Genomic DNA, 25,461 nt, shown 5'->3' on the forward strand with positions numbered 1-25,461 from the left:
TCCACAAGTGTACGCGGCGGCAGGAGCCGAGCAGTGCAGTATACGAGGAGGAACCAAGTCTCTACCAGCGAGGTCTCGTTCACGCTGTGTGTCCACAAGTGTACGCGGCGGCAGGAGCAGAGCAGTGCAGTATACGAGGAGGAACCAAGTCTCTACCAGCGAGGTCTCGTTCACGCTGTGTGTCCACAAGTGTACGCGGCGGCAGGAGCAGAGCAGTGCAGTATACGAGGAGGAACCAAGTCTCTACCAGCGAGGTCTCGTTCACGCTGTGTGTCCACAAGTGTACGCGGCGGCAGGAGCCGAGCAGTGCAGTATACGAGGAGGAACCAAGTCTCTACCAGCGAGGTCTCGTTCACGCTGTGTGTCCACAAGTGTACGCGGCGGCAGGAGCAGAGCAGTGCAGTATACGAGGAGGAACCAAGTCTCTACCAGCGAGGTCTCGTTCACGCTGTGTGTCCACAAGTGTACGCGGCGGCAGGAGCCGAGCAGTGCAGTATACGAGGAGGAACCAAGTCTCTACCAGCGAGGTCTCGTTCACGCTGTGTGTCCACAAGTGTACGCGGCGGCAGGAGCAGAGCAGTGCAGTATACGAGGAGGAACCAAGTCTCTACCAGCGAGGTCTCGTTCACGCTGTGTGTCCACAAGTGTACGCGGCGGCAGGAGCCGAGCAGTGCAGTATACGAGGAGGAACCAAGTCTCTACCAGCGAGGTCTCGTTCACGCTGTGTGTCCACAAGTGTACGCGGCGGCAGGAGCAGAGCAGTGCAGTATACGAGGAGGAACCAAGTCTCTACCAGCGAGGTCTCGTTCACGCTGTGTGTCCACAAGTGTACGCGGCGGCAGGAGCAGAGCAGTGCAGTATACGAGGAGGAACCAAGTCTCTACCAGCGAGGTCTCGTTCACGCTGTGTGTCCACAAGTGTACGCGGCGGCAGGAGCCGAGCAGTGCAGTATACGAGGAGGAACCAAGTCTCTACCAGCGAGGTCTCGTTCACGCTGTGTGTCCACAAGTGTACGCGGCGGCAGGAGCCGAGCAGTGCAGTATACGAGGAGGAACCAAGTCTCTACCAGCGAGGTCTCGTTCACGCTGTGTGTCCACAAGTGTACGCGGCGGCAGGAGCCGAGCAGTGCAGTATACGAGGAGGAACCAAGTCTCTACCAGCGAGGTCTCGTTCACGCTGTGTGTCCACAAGTGTACGCGGCGGCAGGAGCCGAGCAGTGCAGTATACGAGGAGGAACCAAGTCTCTACCAGCGAGGTCTCGTTCACGCTGTGTGTCCACAAGTGTACGCGGCGGCAGGAGCAGAGCAGTGCAGTATACGAGGAGGAACCAAGTCTCTACCAGCGAGGTCTCGTTCACGCTGTGTGTCCACAAGTGTACGCGGCGGCAGGAGCCGAGCAGTGCAGTATACGAGGAGGAACCAAGTCTCTACCAGCGAGGTCTCGTTCACGCTGTGTGTCCACAAGTGTACGCGGCGGCAGGAGCCGAGCAGTGCAGTATACGAGGAGGAACCAAGTCTCTACCAGCGAGGTCTCGTTCACGCTGTGTGTCCACAAGTGTACGCGGCGGCAGGAGCAGAGCAGTACAGTATACGAGGAGGAACCAAGTCTCTACCAGCGAGGTCTCGTTCACGCTGTGTGTCCACAAGTGTACGCGGCGGCAGGAGCCGAGCAGTGCAGTATATGAGGAGGAACGGAGGATCCGCCAGGCGTATCGCTCAGCCGCTCGTGATGACCAAGGGGTAGCTTGACAGCACTATATTGCGTAGCGCAAAGTATAGCTGCTTCGTCGACGGGGCCCTGTGGAAGGGTGGGAACGAGAATGGGAAGAGATGGAGGAAGGAAGTGAGGGGGGATTGGGATTTACGGAAAGAGGAGCAGAGGGAAAGAGGCAATTAAGAGAGTTGGAGAGTCACTGTGACCTTCAGCCGACTGCAATAAAGCGAGCTTTAATTTACATTGTGACTCGTATTAGAGGCAATTTAGCTAAACGCCGAACCAGTAGAATTGAGTCGTGATTTAATGTGAGCCATCAGTTCTATTCCGTCCACAGCACCATAAGACGCTATGGTGTCTTGTCACGGTTCTTTCTTAGGCCTTCGGAAAAAAAATCTTTTATTTCGCCGCGTATATACCAGCTAGAATAGTAAAGTCAGAAATCAATCGTGTGGTCACAACTCGCTACCCGAGGCTGTGAACACAATTCAGACACTCAGCCGCGAATAGTTTTTTTTTCTTACTAAAATTTACACGTTTCTGAAAACCCCGCGTGACATCAGAAACTCTTTTACAACCAAGGGACATCTTCGAAACAAAAAAAAAAAACTATTTACCTAACAAAGTTGATGAGTTACTGAAGTAAGAGTAGCGATATTAAAAGTTGAAAGGTTAAATCTAATGTCAAAACGTCTTCTTAAAAACCAAATTAAAATTCACTGTGTTTAAAACTAACTTCTCAAATTATAAAAGTTCAATTCGATTACCAACTTAACAAACCATAACAATATTAGTTTACGAACAATAGTTAAACATTTATTTTAAAAAAAAAAATATTTTAAAGATTATAAATACTTTGTAATTTTATTAAAAATAATGTTTTTTTTTTTTAATGTCTAAAATAATTTCTGTTAAGTGTGCACTCGCATACCAAGGTTGCAATATTTGTTAAACACACTGATACTAAATAATTAGCTACTTGTGGAAAATCAAATATTTTTAAATCAGTGATTGCAAAATGCATAATTTTATTTTAAATAACACCAAATGATAAATGCTATTCGTGTTATCAGAATTGGTAGCAAAATTTGTGTACATTTCATATATGAGCCTGGAATTGTAAAAGGATAAATTTAAATTTCCTACTACATGCACTATACGTGTAAGTCGTATTCAAACATTGGACTATATTAAAAATAATTTAAAACAGTTATAAACAGTCAGCTTTTAAAAAAAGCTCCAGTTGGTATTTTATTTTAACATGTACAGATGAAACAGGTGATACAGAAAATTATAAAAAATAATAGTCTTGGCTTTCGAGAAACTTATTTCCTATCACTAATCTTTTTTTTTTTTTGCTTAAAGATGCAAATTTTTGCAATATAAAACTTATTTTACTTTTTTAATGGATGTATAGGTGAGTTAATTTTTTTCCTTTTAACATTACAATGGCAATTCCTCAATTTTTAATTATCATTTAAATAGGTACTACTGAAATATTTGCAAAGCATTAAAAAAAGCTTATAAGTCATCTGAGTTTTATATATATAAAGACCAATGGAGCCGTATAATAGTTGAATTATTATTATTTCGTATTTTTCTAATTATGTGATAAAAATATTTAAAAGTTTTTTATTAAACACAACTGAATTTTTTTTTGTAATTGATTCACTATTAACCTGTATGTAGACCTCATGAAGATGAAATACATATTTTTTAAAATTTATTTGATGTTCACGTTCTACCTGTATGCCATATAGCGCTTGATGCATTCAAAACGTCCTCTTATCATTAGAAGAAAATATCAACCTTTAAAAAACCAAATTTAGAATCGGAGTAAGAGCAAAGGAATGATTTGCCTATTTATAAGCATGCTGATTCCTTGATATAATCAGAATAGTACAAATTGCCCCAATAATGACAGTTTTTTTTTTTTTTAATTAATGAGTCTTTTCAGTACTCGCCAAGTATTGTATGTAAAATTTAACCTCGGTAACGAGCAAAATTCATATTTTCTCGTGTTGTAAATAAAATTATAATACGATACTCGGACACGAAGTTTAACGAAGAATTGTTTTTTTAAATAATATCGAGCGTGATAAACACACGAAAATTGTGTTATCTAAAACATTTCTGATCGCGAAATCACACGTAGTCATCGCTGCCGGAGTTGCAACGACTAGGTACTATTTCAAAAAATATTTGAAAAAAAAAATACTAAACCCCCGCCTTTATTAAAGACTTCTGCACATATTGTTAGAATTCGTTGAACAGTTTATAAATACTATAAAATTGCCCTTAGTGTTTGTGAACTTTGGCACAGATGGCAGCACCTTGGTTACACATGACTTCTACCCAAGGCCGTACACGGGAAGCCTTTTCACAGACGAGAGAGCCAAAACCCGAAGTTCCCCGAAGGTCCTGCTTTTTTTTTCCCGTAACTTTAAAGTAGCTATCCTAACCAAATCAACCGTCCACGATGTTTTAAAGTATTTATAATGTAGCTATCCTAACCTTATTTTGTGGTGTTCATATCCTTGTTGACAACAGCAATTGTATGCTTAATTTTGTGTGTTTTTTGTCTTTTTTTTTTTGGGTATTTTTATTTATTAGTTTTTCTTCAACGGAAAAAGTTCTTAGCAATGGCGTATGTCCAAAAACTTACATCAAGTCTTATCCTAACCTAATTGACCATTAGTATCCTTTTATGAACACCGCCATATTTATTTACAATGAACAAAAATAAAAAACGAAGATGCACGATCGGGCGTTTGGCTCTCTCGTCTGTGAAAAGAAGGCTTTCCAACGTGAGTATTCGGGTATGTGCAATATAGAATGTACAGCATAGGCTTCCCCCTGCCCAAGGCCGTATACCGCCAGTCGGGGCAGTAAGTGCCGCCGGGGCTGATGTGCTGTCGCTCTGCCCTGGTAGCTCCGGGGCAGAGTGTCCGACTGGCAGCCGGCAGGTCCGGGTTCGCGCCCCGGCCGCGGCGGCGCGGGGTTTTCCCACACGAGCTCGGCGCGGAGCTCGTTGCTGGGAAATCCTGCGCTTCGCTCGAGTCGGACCGGGCAGGAGCGGTCAAGGGCGGAATCAAAAAACCCGCTGAAGCTGGCTTCCGCAAGGGAGCGCGTTTCTTTATGCGTTCCCTTGCGGAAGCCATCGGCAAGCGGGTTTCTCCCCGGGGCGGACGGAGTTTTGCAAAAAAATTATTGTTTTTGACTAAACTTTGTTTGCACGATATAAATTTAATATTTTAATTTAGTAAAAAAAAATTGACAATTATTAGAATAATTTTATTGTGAATCTAAAATATTTATTTAGCTGCTCAAAATCTAGGTACACTGCCGTCTGAAACGTATATTTAATTACAATAAGTTTGTAATTTCTTGCATTTATATCTGCAGGCCTAGCAGGACCCTAGCCAGGAGTTTCGAACAGGGGTGAAAATTGATTTTCACACTAAAATCCAGGGGACTTTTAGACCTCAAACGTTTAAACACAGAAATTTAAGAGATGATTTGGTTTGAGATTAGAAAACTGAGCATTTTTTATGTTTTGTATTTATTTAATTGGTAAAATAATTAGTTCATAAGCTGATTATTTGTAGAATCTTTAAAAGAAAGTTATAAAAAAATTTTTACTAATTTACGTGAAACACTCATGCCAACCCGCATGGAAACTCATTTCCTGCCGCTTTTACATGATGTGTATGAGGCGAGTGGGGTGATAAATAATAATATTACCGTCAACTGGTGTAGCTAGTTTGTTTTAATTGTGTTATTTTATATAAGTATGTATTTTTAAAAAATCCAAGTAGGTAAGGGTGGAGAGGTGTCACAGACCCTGGCTAGAGAAGCCTAAGATGTAGATCAAGTTCTGTTCCTGCCCGAACACGCCCGAATATTCACCTTCGGCCAACCTCGGGATTTGTTTTATTTTTTTTCGCAGGAAAAATGAATTCAAATATTAAAAGTTGTCGGTTAGGTTAGCTACATTAAAACTCCATGGACGGTTAGTTAGGTTAGTATAGTTAAATTAAAATAAACAGAGGAATATAAATATGTATAAATAATCCCGAGGTTGGCCGAAGGTGAATATTCGGGCGTGTTCGAGCAGGGACAGAACTTGATGTACATCTTAGGCTTCCCCCCTGGCTAAGTCCCTGGGTCCAGCAACCTGAAGGTAATAGTGAGCGGCCGTCGGAACTACAGTGCGCCGCTGTGGTCAAGTAGTTTGTTATCGATCCGCAAGATGGCGATAGTGTGGGCGGTTCAATTAAAACAACTGCCAGCGCCGTGTGTGTGGTGTGGGGGAAGCCTTAATTTCACAGACGAGAAAGCCACACCCAAAGTTCCCCGAAGTTCATGCTCGCATTTTTTTCTTTCCATCTCATTGTATAAACCGGTGTGGCATTAAATTTTGCGGTCGATTAGGATAGGTAAGCTACATTATAAATACTTTAAAACATTGTGGATTGGTTGGAAATAACTTTTTAATATGTAGTTATCCAGGGGCTAGGAAACAGTTTACATGATTTCACAGTACCTTTAATGTAGCTATCCTAATCAAATTAACCGTTAACAATGTTTTAAAGTATTTATAATGTAGCTAACCTAACATTTTACAATGATGTTGAGGCCATCTCGATTTTGTTTTAATTTAAAAAAAAAAAACCTAGATGCTCGATTGGGCGTTTGGCTCTCTCGTCTGTGAAAAGAAGGCTTCCCACACATCACGAAGTTGCACGAACGTGAGTATTCGGGTATGTCCAGAAGGCTGTGTGAATCGTAGGCTTCCCTAGCGTGGGGGGCGGTGCAATTAAAACAACTGCCAGCGCCGTGTGTGTGGTGTGGCAGCCTCGATACTTGGGCGACTGTTTTCTCGCTCCTGGCCATCGCGTGGATACGGTTATTTGCTGTTTGCAAACAAATTTTAACGACCACATCAGACACGTCCTTTGTGGGAAAACTGTAAGTAACTGGACTACAATGTATCAGGTGGGTTTCGAACGTGCCGGAAGGTTCCTAGTGTCGAGTCACGGCGTTAAAACTAATAAACCGCTATAGCAACGTCAAGTGTTTTCATTTCAGATGTGGCAGTCGAAACAAGTTGAGTTAAAATTGTCAGCGCACGCAATGCAGTGGCTGGCGAGCACAATGTGACAACTTTAATAGCTCTGCCTCGTAGGAACTTTAGAAAGGCGTTTTGACATTTGCGCGTTTGATTTTTGATTAAGTTTCGCTTATAGAAGAGTATAATATAGAAATTTATGTCCGGGAACAGGTTTCGTCAGGTGGATTCAACCTTCATCTTGGATGAACCTGACTGACCCACAAGATTTGTCAAATATTTTATTTGTTATACGTTTGCTAAAATTTAAAATTTGTAGGTAACATATCCCGCCAAATAATCAATTTCCCTATATCGTAGGGAAAAAACCCACCCCTAAATAAATCAGATGCCGCCGAATGCCAAAATTGACCACAATGCCGACACCTAGAAAACTGCTGTGTACCACAACGCCAAAATAACTACTGAATGAATTTGTGTGTGTTTCTTAAATGTATTTTAACGCCGAAATACCACAATCAAACCTAACCTAACCTATCGTAATATAGCCTAACCTAACCTATGGTAATATAGTCTAACCTAACTTAACCTAGCCTAGCCTTTTCTGCGTTAGTGTATTTCGGCGTTGTGGTACACAGCAGTTTTATAGCTGTCGGCGTTGTGGTCAATTTTGACATTCGGCGTTATGGTATTCGGCGTTATTGTACGTTCGGCGTTGTGGTGCGTCCCCCTTGAAATGTTTTCAAAGTGGGTTAAATTCCCCAACGATAAACTGCCCTAAGCCACCGAGATCATTACCTCGACCATAAGGATTTCATGGCCGCCATTTTTAATTAGTACGTCACCATTGTATTTATCGTTAGGGATGCCATCGTGAAAATGCGTAATTATTAAGCTACAAATACTTGGAAAAAATTTAAAAGTTTTAAAAAATATATATAATAAAATTAAAAGAATATCCCGCAATTTTGAAATTATACGTAACGCGCGCCATCTTAAATTTCCGAGGAAAATTTCAATGTAATTAATTTTAAAAATGGTCCCTGAAACATGAAGTACATGGTTCGAAACAAAAACAATGATTCCGTCCTCCACGGAAGTCACCGGCAGACTAACCCTTACCACAAATGTCAAGGAACATATTACATACTCCCGTATGACATCATGGCGGCCATATTGTTTTCGTCTGCTAGAGTGCAGTATTACTTGTTACCTTGAATCCGCCATCTTGGAATTTCGTAATTATTTACCTAGAAATTCTCGCGTACTAAATCCCCAATTTATACATTTATACAACTCCCATGAGCGATGGTAGAATCTCAAACTACAAAACACGCAAGCAGAGTACAAAAACAAAAGAAGACTGCACGGAACAGCAAGCCAGCAAACGTAAACACTGAAGTAAATCCTTTTCACACAAAGCGCAAATTTATTAAATTTCGTTTAATTAACTCGTTGCTTACGCCCATTCAATTCTTCTAAACAGCTGTTGAAACTATCATACTCCAATAACTAAATTTTATATTGACCTTAAAATTAAATAAATATCGTAATACCCAAGGTTAGTATTAAAATATAAAATTGCATGAATATAAATTTACTCAACATTTTTGTGTTACCCTGGCTTAAAATAAACCCTTATTTACAGATTGTAAATATGGTAAATATTAACCATTAGAAAAATTATTATTTGTCTTCGATACCATTATTTAATATATAATCGTACAATATAAATATTCTAATATTTTAATTAAAATTGAAAAAAATAACTTCTTAATTTTATTATATTTATTACTATTGTTTACTTTGAAAACTTCATAAAGTAAAAGTTAATTATTTCGTGTGTCAGTGTAAAACAAATTGTATACAACATCGTTTTCAGTCAGTTTCGCATTTTGTTGGTAATTTGAAACATTTTTAATTTTGTTTAAATTATTAGCCTTATTGCTGTCTTTTGATGTGACGTGGACTCAACTCAAATAAATTGTAAAATTACATTCTGTCGGCAGTGCACGTAAGGTAGTTCAAACTCTCTCCATAACTGTAACTCCATTTACACACCTTGATGTGCGACTCACTCAATCATCTATACAAATTCCAGACATGCTAGAAACTCGAAATTTCGACAGTATGCAGAACTCGTCCCATAACCGACGGACAATTATTTTCATATTTAACCCCCCCCTCCCCCTCCAAAAAAAAATCTAACAAGGCAGTCCATCGTAGTTTAAAATCATGGCAACAACAATGATTGATATTATGAAACATAGTTTTTAATAATATATCCACGGATAATTGCTACAAACACATTTATTGACGACAGGACGCTATACTATTACTAAGTAGCTAGTGAATTACCGCTACACTATTTTCCATGCTTATTATCACAATTAGAGCAATTTTTGTTCATTTGTAAGCCGTGGCGTTACGCAAATACTATAGAACACAATATCTGACGCTCGGCCTGCTTAGCATGGAAAAAAAATGAAACCCTAGCGCTTCCTTTTTTTGTAATTTGTTTTTAACCCAACTTTTCATTTCGTCTTTAACATGATGCTAATTGAAGATAAAAGGCAAATTTTATAGAGTAAAATATGTTTAAAAGCATAAATTTAGATTTCAGGTTTCGGAAATGAATAGAACGATTTCGCATTATTTTGCACGTGTTGGTGATTATTAGAGCCGTAAATAGCTCATATTTTGCCGGTTTTGCTGTTCATCACGTTACACGCTGCAAGAACAAACATAGTCTAACACAAGCCAAACTATCACACGTTATTCTTCATAATGCACTGGTTAAAAAATATGTGAATAAATATTAATGGAGCCGTAATAGTTGAATTATTATTTTTTTGTAATTTTCGTATTGTGTGATAAAACACGTAAAATATTTTATTACAAGCAATTGAAAATATTTTGTAATTGATTCAGATTCACCAGGTATGTAGACCCCATATAGATGAAATAATATTTTGACGTGATAACGTCTTATATATCGATGAACGCCGGCTGCACGCACGAAAAATTGTCACGTTCCGCCTGAGCCGAGCGTGCAAGAACCGGCCAACCACCGTGCGAGAAAATCTTCTATAATATCAAATAGGTTAAGGCGGGCTTTTTAACTAATTTTTCGTGATTATATTTAAACAAATTATTTAAATTAAATTTGCAAAAACTGTAAATAATATTTGAAAACTAAAAAGTATTAAGTTTTTCATCAATGTTTTCTTATGACGTTATCACGTAAAATTATCGTCCGTAAACCGACTTCAAAGACAACCCCCTTATTTAATGTTTTTTTTTTGGTCACGTTCGACTGTATGATATAGCACTAAATGCAATAATCCGTCACGTCGTCTTTTAATTAGAAGAAAAATTAAACCTTTAAACAACAAATTAAGAATCGCAGTAAGAGAAAAGGACTATCGCCTATTTATAAGCATGCTAATTCCTTAGTAGTCTGTGTAGTGCAAATTTACCCAAAATTGACTGTTCTATTATTTTTTTAAAAAAAAAATAGTATGTATTTTTAGTGCTCGCCAGAGAAATATAAAATTTAACCTCGGTAACGAGCCAGATTCACATGTCCTCGTGTCGCAAATTTAATTTTAATACGAAACTCGGACACTAAGTATAAAATAAATTTCTATAAAATAATGACGAGAGTGATAAATACAAAGAAAATTGTGTTTTCAACTAAATTCGGAACGCGAAATCTAACGTGGATTTCGCTGCCGGTAGTTGCTACGTCTACTATTTCAAAACAAACAAAAATTACAAATTAACTCCGCCTTTATTATTAAAGTCCTCTGCACATCTTGTTACAATTCGTTAAACAGTTTATAAATACTATAAAGTTTCCCCTAGTGCTTGTGAACTGTGGCACAGATGGCAGCACCGCCAGTCGGGGCAGTAAGTGCCGCCGGGGCTGATGTGCTGTCGCTCTGCCCTGGTAGCTCCGGGGCAGAGTGTCCGACTGGCAGCCGGCAGGTCCGGGTTCGCGCCCCGGCCGCGGCGGCGCGGGGTTTTCCCACACGAGCTCGGCGCGGAGCTCGTTGCTGGGAAATCCCGCGCTTCGCTCGAGTCGGACCGGGCAGGAGCGGTCAAGGGCGGAATCAAAAAACCCGCTGAAGATGGCTTCCGCAAGGGAGCGCGTTTCTTTATGCGTTCCCTTGCGGAAGCCATCGGCAAGCGGGTTTCTCCCCGGGGCGGACGGAGTTTTGCAAAAAATTACAATTTTTTTTAAATTAACTTATATTGCTCAGTGATCAGTATTAACTTGAACAAGTTTATGAAATTAATTATTTAATTTAGTATTACCGTATTTTAACTAACAAACTTAAGTAGGTAACGGTAATAATGATGATACACCCTCAAAAGTAGGTGTAATTATAATTGCAATTTATTGCATTTGTATCGGCAGGCCTAGCAACCTAAATGTAATAGTGAGCGTCTTCGCTATATTTTTAGCTATAGTTAGTGAGCTTCTGCAGACGCCGTCAGTGCGGCGCTGATCAAGTAGTTTGCTAGCGATCCGCAAGATGGCAGCAGTGTGGGCGTGCAACTAAAAACAATTGCCGGCGACGTGTGTGTGTGTGTGTTTTACTGCGCCGGTGAGTCTGATTGGTGCTGGCCTATCGCGCGCGTGTGCCGGGGACGGGCGAACACGTGATTTCTCATCGGAGACGTGTACTTTTCCAACTTCTGGCCATCGGGTGTTTGCTGTGCGCATCGAGACGTCCTTCGAGGAAACATGTAAGTTACGAATTTTATTTATTTATTTATTTATTTATTTGGCTCAGTTCTTCTCGGAACTGGGAACTACAGTGCGTCAGGTGAGTTTCGACGTGCTGCATTTTATTTATTTTATTCGTTTTTGTATTTTTGTTCCGTTGATCCCACATGGAATCAAGGCTCCGGGGATATAGAACATGTCACGTTATACATGTAGTTCCCTTTACATACAAATATGTATGTGCAGACATTAATATTTACATGATGCAAGTTACATGTTACAAGTACCAACGTATTCCACAGTAGGTGTTGCAAGTCAGATACTAACAAATCCAGCGCGCGAACTGAATCCCCAACTGATACAAACCACCGTGAACGACTGTACAATCTCAAATACAAAAACCAGCAAGTAGAGTACGAAAACAAAAGAAAGGCTGCGCGGAACTGCAAGCTAGGAAATTAAAACACTAAAGTAAATCCTTTTCTCACAGAGTGCAGATTTATTATACTTTCTTTAATTAACACGGTGGTTTCGCCTTTACTATACCAAACGGCTGTTAAAATTATCATACACCGGGAGATAAATTTTACATTGGCCTTGAAAATATATGACTGAAAGCCAAAACCTATTTATGTTTCGGGTAAAAATTTTAGTAACACCGAAAAATATAATTTCTAACATTTGCGGAAACTTTATAGTAACAACTGTTCCATTAATTTAACAATATTTAAATAATAGGCCATAGCGTCTGCATGTGAAAGTTAAGCGGAATGTCAAAAGTGTCATTCATTCATTCAGTCAGTAGAAATTTCTTCATAATTATGCAAATAGACAAGGTTCTTGAGTCAAATTATACATAACATCTGAAAATAAGGAAAATTATAATAGCAGTTTTAAATTACGCTATAATTTTAATGGATTTAATGGTATTTTAGTCGCTCTTTGTAATTATAATAGTGAATGATTAAAGACAGTTCTTCATGACCCCAATAACTGATCATGCTAACCATATAAATAACCATTTATTTCATTGAATCATAATTGCCATGTAAAAATAACCATTTCACACATCCTTACTTGTGTGGTTCGCATCCAGAAATATTGGTATTTTAAGCAAATAATTTATTTATCAGTTTATTGATTACATGAATGTTGGCTGGTTTCAGAGGTTATAAGTATACACATCACTGGCGAGTATTGACTCTCTCGGATTTTTTTTACATTCAATGTCTTGAAGTCATCATTATTAATATGCTGAAATTTTTTCATCGAATATAACAACAAATGGGTGCAAATTTAATACATCACTGCATGCACGTGGCAATAAAATATAAACAACTCCTAAGAAATGAAATGAAAAAATAGTTTAAATATAGATTTATTCACTTGGTCTCTTTTCTTTTCGTGCAAAGAAGAAAGATAAGAAGTTTTGCCGTAGGATCGAACCTCCCTGGAAGCTGCCGGACTTGAAGGGAGGATTAAAGCATCCGTCTTAATTTGCATGATTTCCAATTATTTGATGAAAAGGCGACGAGGATCTTCGTGTTATTAGTACCTGCTCCGGTTCCCTGTGAGGGTTGGGATGTGAAGGGGGGTGGGGGGTTGTATGTTTCAATTTCCCTGGCGATCCTCTCGTGGAAGGAGGGAGGTTCCTTATCCTCAGCGCGTGCTGAGACAATGCCTCAGGAATCCTTTCCAGTGGGAGGACTCTCCTTCGAACATCCACTATCGGCGCTGGGCCAGGCGCGCTTTCGGAGGGGGGCCATCCTTTCCACGGGAAGCCTTCATTTCACAGACGAGAGAGCCACACCCTAAGTTACCCGAAGGTTGCTTAGCAAATAACCTTTTTAATATGTAGCTATCCAGGGCTAGGAAACCTCCAGGGCTAGGAAACCGTTTACATGATTTCACAGTATCTTCAATGTAGCTATCCTAACCAAATCAACCGTCCCGCAATGTTTTAAAGTATTTATAATGTAGCTAACCTAACCTAATGGACCATTAGTTATCATGAGTTGTCCAAAATATAAAAAACCGAAGATGCACGATCGGGCGTTTGGCTCTCTCGTCTGTGAATAGAAGGCTTCCCCCTTTCCACACACTCCCTCCCCCCCCCCCCCCGGCACTACTCAAATTCTCCATAAAAAAAACCCGCAGGTTTGATTTGCGAATTCCCTCTGTCAAACGAGTTGTTAAACCCCCCCCCCTTTTTTTTCCTGCTCATCCTGGAAGGAACAGAACAGCATATCCCGTAAGTAATTTTGCAGTTATTTTTTAACAGTTTTCTGCTTTAGAAAATGTATTTTAATAAATTGCAAATTAATTATTCTTCCTCACATTTATTTGCAATGTTTAATACGTAGCATAATTCGAACCTTTATCATGATAAAACCTGCAACTTGATAACTGATTATTTCACTGACAACAGCAGATTGCATTATAGATTATAGTTGGCTACGCTAAAAAAAAAAGTGACTTCAAAACATTGTCCAAATATAATATCTAAATTTTTTTCGAGTCACCGAATGAAGTAATGAATCGGTGCTCCAAGAGCAGTGGCATATCATATTCAAATAATGTGTGTTGAGTTCTAATTTTTTTTTTATTATAGTTTTTGTCCATATATAATTAAATTTTTCAATAAGAAATCATAGCACATATTGAAATGTAATTAATTATATTTTTAACGTAGTTTTAATGTGAACTATTTTCTTAGTTTAGTATTTTTTCAAGTAATCGATTTTCTGTTTTCCTATGTAATTTTTATTTTTATTTGTTAAGTATTTCATTCATAGTTAAGTGTAAGAAATGGCGGTGTTCATGCGTTAACCTCGCCACATGTAAAAATAAATCGAACAAATATAAGTATATTCGTAAAAGTAAACACGTTTTTGAACTATTCTCGTACGAGATACGAGCGCAGGTTTATTAAGTCGTACCAGAAGACACTCGTTTGCTATTCGGGCAGCAACTTACATTTGTGTTAAGTACGTTTTCTCGCATTGCATACAACTGTCGAAAATTTCGAAGATGTATTTTGTGATTTGCGTGATCTGACACCTTTCAGAGATCCGAAACGACTTGAAAAATGGCGCATTTACAACTGGAGCTCTGCACACTTTGCCACGCCCTCAAACTTTCTATTCCAACACCTTCTAAAAAAAAGTTGGTTAAATAATGTAATGTAGTGTTACGAAATTAAAAAAAGAGTAAAAGAGAATTAATGTTTGTTTGGCAAGTTGAATGACTTGAGTTACGATCAGATTTCTTTGATATACTAGGACAGCGATATCTGAAGGAATCAACCATTTAGAATCGTGCAGATTTTTGTCTCAACGAGTCTTCAAAATGGCGAAAGGAAAACACTTGGGAAATAAAATATGTAACGTATATTATAAAAATAACTAAAAAATCTGTAAATATGAATGTTTCATTAACATAAATGAATCTAGAAAAAATATGACTATACATTTCAAAGGTTGCATAAAATGCATTTTGGCATGAAACAATTGTTTAAGCGATATAAAATTAAATACGTTTAAAATTAAATAAATGCACATAATTAAAAAATGTTTACATTGTTATATCCGTCAACATGATGAATTTATTTCTGAAAATAAAAAAATAAAAACAAAAAAAATGTATGAGTTTGATCCAGTTGTGTCCAATAATAAAATCTGAAAGTATGACAGGATTTAAAACATGATTTATTTTATCTGTTTTACCTTATCGATGTAGAAATTGAAAAACATATTTAGCCCAATGTTGACCCACATAATTTGTTGCCAAATTTCGTTGGAAACCAACCGAAAAGTGGACGGTGTGATAGTTGTCATGGGAGTCCAACGGGACCTTATTAAATGATCACAAGGTCGACATACACGCTATAACTGAGCGCATCTTCACTTTTATTGACCGGTGCGCACGGACCTTTCGCTTTCATGAAGTAACATTTGAAAATATTCTGTGACGTTGCAGTTGTAAGCGCACATTTTCCTCGCAATAAAACACAGAAAAGTCTCATCGTTATAGATTAAGTATCTAATTTAAAAAAAAATTGGAATATTGGAGTTTGGTGTGAAAACCATATATACAACATCATACTATGTTATTCCTCAATTTGATAAAAACTATGTTATAATTTTTTTAAATTTTCTTAGTACTGCAAAAAAAAAACATTCTTGCAGGCTGTCAACAGTGTTCTATATTAGTTTCTCTTTTACAATTTTTTTTCTGTAAAATTACTGAATGCTGTTAAAGATATTATGAATCTTTTCCGAGATAAGTTATAATGTTTTAACTTCTTTAAAGCATCGAAAAAGCCATATTACAGTAATGTTAAATATATTTTTGATGATTTCGTGGGGTGTTTGGGGGAGGGGGGAGGGGTCAAACGGGCCCTAAGTCTCACGTTACTTTATATAAACTCCCGCAGACAACGGAACCCCCCCCCCCCTTCACAGCGTTGCAACATTATGTTTCCCCTCAAGAACCACTTCCGCTTCCTTCGTGCGAGGCTCACATATTTCAAATCCCCAGCGTGATGTCGTCCAGGGGGGGGGGGGGTTAGAGACGGCAGATATTTCACTCCCGCCGAGCCCCCAGCGAGAGATGAAGCGATAAGAAGACTAGCGGTTGAATGCTCTCCCCGTGTTTTGTCAACGTCTTTCCGGGAAAACCTCGGGCTAAGCCTGTCAACTGTTACCGGCCCCCACCCCTTTTCCCTGTTTTATCATGTTATCGAAACTGTTACCATTACCCTAGATACCGCGCTCTTAGCAACGTGTAAGGGGCTGCAGTCAATAAGGCCTCTAACCGACAAGGGAAAATGTAAACAAAAAAAAAATTGGTTGTCTGTAAAGTCGGTTCACGGACGATAGTTTAACGTGGCAACGTCATAACAAAACATTGATGAAATGATTGCATAGTTTTATGAATAAAATTGAATCATTTTTTATTGAATTATCACTATTTTGTATGTATAATAAGAAGGAGTGAAATGAAATCTACAATTTAATTGATAAATTTACTTTTATTTGCACTCATTAATTCAAATATGTTTATTACTTTAACGAACAGATTATTTTAACTTTAACTTTGAAACAAGTTTGCTATTTAACTTCTTCCAATTTGTGTTATTCTGTTAAGGATAGGACGATGATGGGAAAAGTAGGAAACGAATGGGAGTGTTTCAAGTTTAATGTGCCTCGAAAAAGTTAAATCGATGGTTGTTCCAATCGAGTGGAAGAGAGATAGATGCGGCGCAAGCGTACAATGAGCTTAACGGGACACAGCGTAACGGGAAAATGTGCGTAACGAGACACTTTTTCGTGCGTGCAGCCGGCGTTCATCGATTTATTAGACGTTGTCACGTCAAAAAATCACGAAAAGACACTACATGGCATGAATTTACAAGCTGATGTGTTTCGAGATGTCAGACTGGATATGAAGGGTACTTTAACACGGTGCTTCTTTCGTTCGCTTTGGTTACGGCCAAATACACTACACGCTTATACCGGACAGCTCCCAGAATCTCGCGCGAAAACCGGGAGTTGTCACGTCAGTCCGATAAATAGCAGAATTTAATCATGTTGGGCACCAGACAATCTATACCTGTAAAAGAGTACCGCGAATGTGTGACAGAAATTGGTGGACCTAGTAATTTTAATTTTGGTGAAAATATTCCTTGAGTGCACAAAAGAGGAATATTTTTTGTTGTAATTTCACCACTAAAGATGTGAAAAGAGGTGGAAAATTTTGTATGGTGAAACGATTATTTGTGAAGTACGATTTTGAATTTTTTTTTTGGTGCAATGCAACGTTTTCGTGAAACATTGTTGTGAAACGTTTCCGACGCCAAAGAGATATAAAGAGAGTACATATGAATCTAGGTTTGAATTACCCAAAAAAAAATATTTCACTTCTCTCACGTGTACTGAGTTACACGCACTCTTTTTTTTATACTTTTCGAAAGTAAGTATTACAAAAAAAAGTTTTGACTGATTTAAGGGTTTATTCATCAAAAGGAAAAAAAAAGTTTGTAATTTTCATGGATCCACCTAAAAAAAAACATAAGAAACACGCATAGAATTACTGGAGCCGTTTCATTATATAGTTAAACCTTTCGCTTTGCAAATCGAAAGATTCGGTAGTCGACGTAGCTGCTCCGGTAGCGAATTCTAGCGGCGGGTGCGGAAACTACGTGTGATTCGCGTCAATAAATACAATTGAATAAACAATTTACGTATATGCATTTATCACGCTAGGCATTATTTTAAAGATTTCTACGTTAAATTTTTTGAGAACGAGTTTTGTATTATAAGTTTATATGCAACATGAGAACACACGAATTTGCTCGTTACAGAGGTTAGATGTTTGCACGGCAAATACTAAAAAACTCGCTCACATTTATTTTAACTTCGTTTCTGAGTTCGAAAAGCTTCCAAAACTTTTATATATGCATCCACAATTTTATTTTTATATCGTCACGAATTTGTGATCGAAGAGCTCGGGCACAAAGAGTGAATGTATCTTTCAGTAAATCGTCTTGTGCAGCCGTCTCACACTTCCTCATATTACCAGAAGCACCGTCTAATCGGTTCAACTCTAGCGGCTTTATTCACCAGTGAATAGTAGAGCGATAAAACTATCGTCAAAAACAGCACCGTTTAATTGACACTTTAATTATTCCGACTCAGTAAACTTTTCAAAATTTAATAACGTTTCCGATTTTATAATAAACGGAGCAAATTTGAGACAAAATGGTTATATATATCATGTTATTGTTTCACTTCTTGTTACCTAATCTGAACACTTTTATTACATTATTTCATGTCTGCTTACAGAAAGGACTACTTTATTATTTTTTTTAATGATTATCGATAGTCTGATTAACTAAATGTTTTCTCTCATCTTCTTTCGCGTGAGCCCTGCGGATTACAGAAGATTACTTGAATACGTATCCTATATAATTGTGCAGTTAAGTTTATGAGTTTATTAAATTGTTCAGGTCTTGCGATACATTGATATTGCTCTCTCTCTCTCTCTATCTGTCCATCTATCTAAATATAAATATAATTATAAATTCAAAATGGAACAAACCAAAGAATCCATAACTTTTTTAAATAAAAAAAGAGTTTAATATCAGATAATTCAATCTGAATGATACTATTAAAAAATTAATATAATTGAAGAGGAAACCAAATTTGTGTTAGGCTTCGTTTTCGGCGGTTTTTCTCGATGCGAGCCAAAATAACTTTAGACCGTTTTCTTCGACGAATTCTGTATATCGAGTTCTCTGCAATCGAGTCTGCACGTCGACGAAAATAACGGAAACAGCCTCCGACCTCGGCACGTGCGGTTGGAGACTTGAGCCTCAACTGAGGGGAAGGTTTTTTTTTTTTTTTTTTATGCAGTCTTCCTCCTTTCCCGACCGAAATACAATCTCGCTCGTTTCTCCGCAGCTATCTTCTTCTTCTTCTTCTAACCTCCACCTTCCCAGAGCAACGCACCTAAATTCTCCTCTTTCCCCCCTCCGACAGGTCATTAAGGTCGCATTCTGTATCGCAACGGAACGAACGACGCGACGTGCGTCGCCGTGCGAGCGGCGTTGATCACGCGTGCTGATTGGTCCGATGTTTTTTGACGTGACAACGTCTAATAAATCGATGAACGCCGGCTGCACGCACGAAAAAGTGTCCCGTTACACACATTGTCCCGTTACGCTCATTGTACGCTTGCGCCGCATCTATCTCTCTTCCACTCGATTGGAACAACCATCGATTTGACTTTTTCGAGGCACATTAAACTTGAAACACTCCCATTCGTTTCCTACTTTTCCTATCATCGTCCTGTCCTTAACAGAATAGCACAGATTGGAAGAAGTTAAATAGCAAACATGTATAAAAGTTATAGTTAAAATAATCTCTTCGTTAAAGTAACAAACATATTTGAATTAATGAGTGCAAATAAAAGTAAATTTATCAATTAAATTGTAGGTTTCATTTCACTCATTCCTTGTATCCATACGAAATAGTGATAATTCAATAAATATGATTCAATTTTATTCATAAAAGTAGGCAATAATTTCATCAATGTTTTGTTATGACGTCACGTTAAACTATCGTCCGTAAACCGACTTTACAGACAACCAATTTTTTCTTCTAACCTAACTAAAACTAAGTGTATTTGGGAGGGACTCAGGCCGAAGCCTAAACGCCTATGCCATGCTGGGATTAGCCATGCAGGGAGGGGTTGGCCAGCCATCACAGCGATTGTTGCCATGACTTAACTCCCTTCACTCTTAAATCTAGGCTAAGCTACCAGGTAAAACCTGCACAGACACAGGGAAAATCCTGGGTACAGTCATGCTGGGAGCAAGTTTTCATGCATCAAGTGTAGGAGAATAAAGGAGACAGAGGATGGTCTGGATGAAGAGTTGGACAGATTAGGAAGAGTCTACCATGCGAGGGCTTGGGCACTTGGACTCAAGGTCCGCGGGGTGCTGTCACAACTTAGAAACACACAACTTAGAAACACACAACTTAGAAACACACAACTTAGAAACACACAACTTAGAAACACATAAGATGGAATCTTCTAAGTTATACCTGTTCTAAGTTGTGTGTTTCTAAGTGATGGCGTTTCTAAATCGTGTGGTTCTGCGTTGCGTGTTTCTAAGTTACGTGTTTCTAAGTTATGACAGTTATAATTGTGAGTTTATAACTCGTGATGACTTTCTACGTTACGACGTTTCTAAGTTATGTTTTTCTAAGTTATGATCGGTATAACTTATGACAGTTCTAAGTTACGTGGATTTTTTCGAGGTTTCTAAGTTATGACTGTTCTAAGTTGTGTGTTTCTAAGTTATGTGTGGTTCCCGTGGTCCGCTTTGCTTTTTATGTAATCAGGGACGCGAACCCCCCTGGTGTGAGAGGCCACACGGGGGCCACCCACCCAGCTGCCAGACAGCACATGAAACTAGAGAGGAATAGATAAATACAACTTGCACACTAAACATACATAAGCCCAAGGTTAACTTACTCTATATACTCTCTGCAGGGGCCGGGCGTAAATGAATTAAAAATATTCTAATAATAAGTTAAATTTTAAATTATTTTTTTAATTTGTATATACTTTCTTTTTGGTTTTTGTATTTTATGTATTATTTTTTGGTCCTTAGGGCTAGTAGATTATACTGTAGTATGGTTAATTCTTAATGCTAGATCGCCTTATAGAGGAACTGTCAGTATATTAAAATGGCAGGGAACTGAAGAGCAGGCATTAGTATAGTAAATTATTACGATCGTTCCACGCAACCCCCCCCCCCCCCCTGTAAAAAATATTGCCAACTCGGTCGGGTCGTTGTATATTTTCACTGGATGCCAGGGCAGAGGGCTCTGTTTAATAGTACGACGCTCTTTATTGTTGCGTATTAGTAACCTAACTATATATTTTAGTTATATTTAAATTTAGTTTTGATACTGTACCAAGCAAGCTAATTGGCCTGAAATTCTGCGGTAGGGCTTTATCCTTACCAGGTTTTTGAAATACAATTACGTTCGACTCTTTCCGTTGAGAAGGAAATTTTTTTAAATTTAAGCATTGCATTTATTTATTCGTTCAGCTAAATAGTGTAGGATTCCATCAGGCAGTTTCTTTATGATAACTGCCTGAATTCCATCGTTTTCCGGGGCCTTAACCTGGCTTCATGTGCTTAATAGCCTGCTTAACTTCCTGTGATTAAGTTAAGTAACGCTATGAGGTTAGTGGTATTAAGTTTTATCCTGAGTTCCCCGTAAACCATTGCGTTAAAACGCGGGTCGCAGGGCTCGACATTTGGTTTGAAGGCAGATTCTAAATGTGTCCGTAAATGCCTGTGCTTTATCTATCGGCGCAATAGCGACACCAGTGGGGAGTTTGTAGTGGAGGTATTTTATCTACCTTATGTAGAAATCGCTTTGTCCCCTCCTCCTCTTTCCAGTTACCTTTTCCACGCCAACCCTTTTAGCGCGTTGCTTTAGCGCGTTGCATTGTGGTCACGCGTGGTACGTCCTCAGCAGAGAAACTTAACATTCATTGACCCAGAGTCAAAAGCTTGAACGTCTGAATAATCTGCGTTCGTGAAGGTTTGCTGTGTATTTATTTTTGTTGTAATAGTAAAGGGTTATTTTTTTTCTTCTTTCCTCCCCTAGGGGGGGGGGGGAGGGGAGAGAAGGATTTCATACGTTTAGATGAACCTAACCAAAATATATTAATTTTATATTAGGCCAGTAACATAAATTATTGTTCAGGTTTCTAAATATTCCAAAAAAAAAAACTTTATTCGTACTTTTTTTTTCATCCCCGGAAGGTTATTTTTCACACGTCTAGGATATTGTTATTCAAATTAAAGGTTGGTTATGTCAGACCAGACCAGACCAGAACTCGAAGCCTGCTTTCGTGCGGAGGGTTTGAACTACCAGGCGCTGCGATCGCGCGTCCTCTCAGCCAGTGGATTAGCGCCTAAAGAGCGCGGAATCCAGATTTGCACGCTTCATTTCGCGCCTGTGACTTTGCAGGGTTGCGTTTGCTGGACATACGTACCTTGCAAAAAATGGTTTGTTTTGGCATTCCCTGCCACCACCCATTTAATGTATGCACAGCTATTTTCGATATATACATATACATTTATATATAGGTATACAATTTTCGCTTAAACTTGATAAGTCAAAAAGTTTGTTTTTCAGGAGAGCTTATTATTATTATTTTTTTTAACATTACACTGTAGTCTGGTCAGTATGTTTTGTGTACTTTGAAACTACATTTCTAAATATATGACACAGCTTAGCATTAAATTTTAAAAATATATATATATATATAATTGTTTTGCCCTATTTATTCATACCCTTTTGTCTAAACATTGTGTGTAACGTTATATTTATACATACACACACATATATTTAGTCTGTTTCTTGACACACGCATTTACCAACGCACAAACACGTCACCGAAGTTCGAATTCCATTTTGTAAAACCCAGTGGGCAGAAAGGGTGAGGGTAAAATATTCAGGATGCACGTATGTATTATTCTCAACATGACGAGCGAGGAAGAGGGGGAGGGGGGAAGGGATTTCGCTCGTATTTTCGTTACGACCCAAACCCTGAACGTCCGTTCTTCATAGGGTCGAGACAAATGTGACAACGGGCTTGTCTCCTCGCAGGAGGAGCGGCCGAGGGAAATTAATGCGCGGTGACCACGAAATATCTCTCCTTTCCCCTTCCTCAACCAGACCCCTTCCAACACGCCGTCTAAACGTTTGCTGGAGCCGATCCAACTAAAGCGTCCGTGTTTACGAAAATAGCGTGTGCCTACATTAAGGGTGTGTAGTATACAAACATTTTTGTGCACGTCATGTTTAGTTAATTCACAAATATATTTAATACTATTAAAACAATTATTCTAATTGTTTTTTTCGATAAAAAAAAAATACATATGTCTGTGTATTCTCGTCATATTTTTTTGAGAAAGGTGTAAAAAACATATAACCATTTACGTATGTAATTTTAGCTTGATTTTGTTGTAATATCTTCAGTAATTGTCATAATTTAGGAAAAAAATGATGCTACGAACCTTTTTCCTCATCTATGTGTGTGTATGATGTTGTCACGTGCATTGCCATTTTATGTACGTCTTCAATTGTAGGTCTCTTTTGTTCAATGGTGTGTTTTGCACGTTAATGTATGTTTGATTATTGTGTCATTCTGTAAATGGCCTCCAGCTGTAAATAGCACGTAAAATCCGACCAAATAAATAAATTTAAAAAATATCTTAGTATTTTGTGAAATAGTTTTATCAATTTATTAGGTAATGTTTTTTTTTTTAATTTTTTGATAAACTTAGCGGCCAATTTATATATTTACTCAAGCATGAACTAAGAATTGGATTGACCGTTCTACGTAGCCTTTGCCGTTAAAATCTGTATTTTTAGTATAAAATTTATTTTAATAAATAAAACTTTTGGTATTTTCGAAAACATGGAAACTTGAGTTTTTCAAATGCTTTTGGGGAAAAAAATATTTATATTTAATAAACTAAAAGGAAGTGTGAAATCACGTTAAGATTGAAAAATGAATTGACGATTAAGTTTATGAAAACCATTTTAAAAAACCAGAGAAAAGTGCAGTTCGGGTCCGCGTCAAAGATGTTTCGTAAAAACGTTGGGATAAAATTATAACAAGTGTTTGGTATAAATATTTCATTTAATTATAAATATATTTAATACAGCTTATGTGTACTATAGTTCTAATCATGTTTACGAGTCATATGAAACGAAATATTCTATTATTTGGTAACAATTACGCGCATGTGCCTACACTGGCACGATGACGTCACAGGAAAAAACACTGTGCGACAAACACGTACAGACATGATCCACCCGCCGTGGGCTCAAACCATTGTCGACGCATTATTAGTCTCGTAGTTATTAAAGATTCAAATCTGACAGCATTTTGTCACACAAGAAAGTTCGACCGACTGCTATCACTGTAGCTATCAAATACATAGATGTTTCACGTCAAAAACGTCAAACCATTTATAACCAGTTAGAGGTAGTTATATTATGAATTTATTTGAAAACAATCCATAAAATATTAACTTGGTTGCACAATATCATCTACGCTAGCTGGCAGCATTCTCTGTTTTTTTGAACATAAATAGGTGAGAACTTGGGGCACATATTTTTTATTATACATATATATGTATATAACATGGCGGGTGAGGCTGAGTCTTTAAGGAGTTGGGTCCAAACTTATTTTCCTTCTAATATTTCGTGTTTTTACACATGATTAGAAATAAATTCATACTATTTGTTTACTTAAGTTATTTCTACCAAACAAAGCTTTATTTAATTGTTTTTTAAACTTAAATGCTAATTTTTTTGTCAGTCATGACTGAAAGCATTGAATCATGTGGTTGCAGTTTTGAATTGACAGACCTGAGGTTTTTTTTTTTTTTTTTTTTTTAGTGTTTTAGGAAAACCTAATATTTTATTGATTTAATGAGTAATATACTAAAAATAGAGTTTGTGCATGGTAATGGTTAATCCAAAACTGTGATCACACGAGGGTATGTGACATAAAAAATTTACTTTTAAGTTCATAAAAATCATTAAATAATGACATATTTTTGAAAAACATTTTATAATAACTATTGATATTCACGTGCAAAAAAAAACTAAATATAAGAAGCAAAATAATTTAGGATACCACCCCCTTAACGCACTGTTAAGGGAACAAATTTTGTTAGTAATTACCCCTTGCCCCTTTCTCCCTATACTCCAACCCCTTACAATTCCCCCACGGGGATTTATATCAGAGGGATGAAATATATTCAAGCCAGCGAGAGTGTTGACCGGTGGTGGATTTCTGATGGGGTGGGGGGGGGGGGTGAGGAGGGGGGACTTTATGGGTGTTCTGGGAGTGACGAAGCGATATTGATTCGAATTTTCGGGGGCGAGTGACAGTAGGCCTCTACGGTGTACACTACCCATTCCACTACGCCCTTCAAATCCCAGACCCTCTCGCCTATCTCTTTCTAATACTTTCCGCATGTGTCTTCCTGTCCGCTGTTTTCTCCTCTGTAATCATAGGCGTCGCGCGGGCGGAAGGGGAGGGGGGAGGTGAGGGATATTGTTGGAAGGGAGGGTGAGAACCGGGGAATCCCTGCGTGAATTTGGTGGCGGTGACGCAAAAGGGAGGGGGGAAAGTGGGTTGGGGGGGTTGTAATGTTGAATTACTGCAGACACGAAGCAGCGAAATCAGATTTCGGCGTCGGTTTTGTACCTCGTTTGCGCGATAGGCTCTCTGCAGGGATGTGTTTGGTGAAAAGGGGAGGGGGGATTTTTGGTGGTTTAGAAGAGTTAAGGCTAGGGGGAGGTGAGAGATGTGTTCCCGGAAGAACATC

General features: G+C 38.4%; 1 protein-coding gene across 2 annotated transcripts in view; it reads left to right on the forward strand.

The window, feature by feature from the left end:
• Positions 1-11,518: 11,518 nt before the first annotated feature.
• The window catches only part of LOC134536810 (uncharacterized), a 187,729-nt gene continuing 173,786 nt past the window's right edge, over positions 11,519-25,461 (forward strand). The window contains exon 1 of one of the 2 annotated variants that reach the window (XM_063376754.1): positions 11,519-11,539. The gene's annotated coding sequence lies outside the window, so the exon portion shown is untranslated. The remainder of the gene's footprint in view (positions 11,540-25,461) is intronic. The other variant, XM_063376750.1, reaches the window with a different exon arrangement.

Source organism: Bacillus rossius, chromosome 11, assembly GCF_032445375.1.
Source record: "Bacillus rossius redtenbacheri isolate Brsri chromosome 11, Brsri_v3, whole genome shotgun sequence".
In the NCBI taxonomy this organism is placed as follows: domain Eukaryota; kingdom Metazoa; phylum Arthropoda; class Insecta; order Phasmatodea; family Bacillidae; genus Bacillus; species Bacillus rossius.